The sequence below is a fragment of the Ascidiella aspersa genome, chromosome 5, assembly GCF_963924565.1.
Source record: "Ascidiella aspersa chromosome 5, kaAscAspe10.2, whole genome shotgun sequence".
NCBI lineage: Eukaryota > Metazoa > Chordata > Ascidiacea > Phlebobranchia > Ascidiidae > Ascidiella > Ascidiella aspersa.
The window spans coordinates 14618154-14620653 of NC_139451.1; the positions used below are offsets into that span (position 1 = coordinate 14618154).

At 60.0% G+C, this 2500-nt stretch overlaps 2 non-coding genes and 1 pseudogene across 2 annotated transcripts in view; all 3 read right to left on the bottom strand.

The window, feature by feature from the left end:
* LOC146144931 (large subunit ribosomal RNA) overlaps positions 1 to 828 on the bottom strand; it is a 3679-nt pseudogene extending 2851 nt beyond the window's left edge.
* A 248-nt stretch (positions 829 to 1076) lies between these two features.
* On the bottom strand, positions 1077 to 1230 carry LOC146144932 (5.8S ribosomal RNA). Its single transcript, XR_014499131.1, has one exon. It is a non-coding gene; the product is annotated as a 5.8S ribosomal RNA (ribosomal RNA).
* Positions 1231 to 1477: 247 nt separating this feature from the next.
* LOC146144933 (small subunit ribosomal RNA) overlaps positions 1478 to 2500 on the bottom strand; it is a 1811-nt gene continuing 788 nt past the window's right edge. Inside the window, exon 1 of the ribosomal RNA XR_014500838.1 lies at positions 1478 to 2500. This exon is cut by the window's right edge and continues 788 nt beyond it. This is a non-coding gene — a ribosomal RNA (small subunit ribosomal RNA).

Genomic DNA, 2500 nt, shown 5'->3' on the forward strand with positions numbered 1-2500 from the left:
GGGTCGGGAAGGTGGCTGACTTCAGCCGCGGACCCCGTGCGCCTCGCGAAACGACACCGGAAGCGCGACCGAGACGAAGAGGCTGGGCACTGAGAACAGTCCCCGACCCACGACGCCCCAGCCGGCACCGGGCGCTCGGCCCCGAAGGGCAGACGCGGCGATCTCTCCTCGCCCGAACGGCGGGCCGACGGACACGCGCGCCTATAGTACCCGACCGAGGCCGGGTTACCTTGCGCGCGGCCTTCTCGCCGCCGTCCAGACGGTCGCGGCCTTCGCCCGGCGCTAGTGCGCTGGTCCCCGATCGGGCGGCGCCGCCGGCGGCCCGTGAGGGTCCGCACGACAACGTCGCCGACAGGGGGCCGGCTGAAAGCGACCGGGCGACCCGACAGGCCCTCCCGTTTGCCTCTCGACGGTTTCACGTACTCTTTAACTCTCTCTTCAAAGTGCTTTTCAACTTTCCCTCACGGTACTTGTTCGCTATCGGTCTCGTGACCGTATTTAGCCTTAGATGGAGTTTACCACCCGCTTTGGGCTGCATTCCCAAACAACCCGACTCTGGGAAGACGCCGTAGCGCGCCCGCCTGTCGCCGCCATGGGCCTGACACCCGCTCTGGGAAAAGGCCTCGATCAGAAGGACGCGGGCGACCGGCGAAGCGCGCCGTGACGAATTCCGTACGCCACAATTCCGCGCACTCCAAAAGCGCGCGGATTCGGCGATGGGCACATCCCGCTTCACTCGCCGTTACTGAGGGAATCCTCGTTAGTTTCTTTTCCTCCGCTTAGTAATATGCTTAAAGTCAGCGGGTAGCCTCGTCCGACCTCAGGCCGAAAGTAAGGACCGGGACTATTCTTCCCGTTCCGCGCTCGCCGTCGGCGCCGCGCGCCGCCGCGCACCTCGATTCCCGCCCTTGAGCCGCCAGCCGTTGGCCTCTTCGAGGTCGACTCGCCGCCGCCGCGCGGGATTCTGGTCGCGATCGTCGCGCATCGTGCCGTGCTGTCTTGAGCGGGACGGGCGCTCGCGCGTCCGACGCCGCAGCAGCCGCGCGGAGAAATCCCCGCGCGGAACGTTTGCAACGCGACCCTGAGGCGGGCGCGGCCCCGGGATTGACCCGAGGCCGCAATTTGCGTTCAGAACGTCGATGCTCAATGTGTCCTGCAATTCACACTAATTCACGCAGCTAGCTGCGTCCTTCATCGACTCACGAGCCGAGTGATCCACCGCCAAGAGCCATCCACGATTGTTTCGCTCGCACAGTGCCTCGCACTATAGGGTGACAAAATAGACCGCGCCGAGCGGTCGGCCAGGCCGACGCTTGAAGCCGGAGCGCGCGGCACCGCGGCACTCGACGCGCAAACATTACCGGGTGACCGAATCGCCGGCCGGCGCGCCGCTCCTCGCGGGTCGGGCGCCGGGTAGCAAAGACTTTTTCTCTCGCTTGTCCGAGTTTCGCGTTCGCCGAAGCGTTTGCGAGACCGTTAATGATCCTTCCGCAGGTTCACCTACGGAAACCTTGTTACGACTTTTACTTCCTCTAAATGATCAAGTTAGATCGTCTTCTCGGACGCCGGCTCGACCGTTGCCGGCCGCGCCAGGTCCAATCGGAGGACCTCACTAAACCATTCAATCGGTAGTAGCGACGGGCGGTGTGTACAAAGGGCAGGGACGTAATCAACGCGAGCTAATGACTCGCGCTTACTGGGAATTCCTCGTTCAAGGGAAATAATTGCAATTCCCTATCCCTAGCACGACCGGGGTTCAGCGGGTTACCCAGACCTGTCGGCCAAGGCGAGCACATGCTGATCCGGTCAGTGTAGCGCGCGTGCGGCCCCGAACATCTAAGGGCATCACAGACCTGTTATTGCTCAATCTCGTGTGGCTAAACGCCACTAGTCCCTCTAAGAAGTTAGACGCCGACCGATTGGGTCGCGTAACTAGTTAGCAAGCCAGAGTCTCGTTCGTTATCGGAATTAACCAGACAAATCGCTCCACCAACTAAGAACGGCCATGCACCACCACCCACAGAATCAAGAAAGAGCTCTCAATCTGTCAATCCTCACTGTGTCCGGGCCGGGTGAGATTTCCCGTGTTGAGTCAAATTAAGCCGCAGGCTCCACTCCTGGTGGTGCCCTTCCGTCAATTCCTTTAAGTTTCAGCTTTGCAACCATACTTCCCCCGGAACCCAAAGATTTTGGTTTCCCGCAAGCTGCCGGAGAGGTCGTAAAACTAACGCCCCCCGATCGCTAGTTGGCATCGTTTATAGTCAGAACTAGGACGGTATCTGATCGTCTTCGAACCTCTGACTTTCGCTCTTGATTAAAGAAAACATTCTTGGCAAATGCTTTCGCAGTCGTTCGTCTTGCGCCGATCCAAGAATTTCACCTCTAACGGCACAGTACGAATGCCCCCGTCTGTCCCTCTTAATCATTACCTCGCGCTCCGAAAACCAACAAAATAGAACCGAGGTCCTATTCCATTATTCCATGCACCATTATTCAGGCG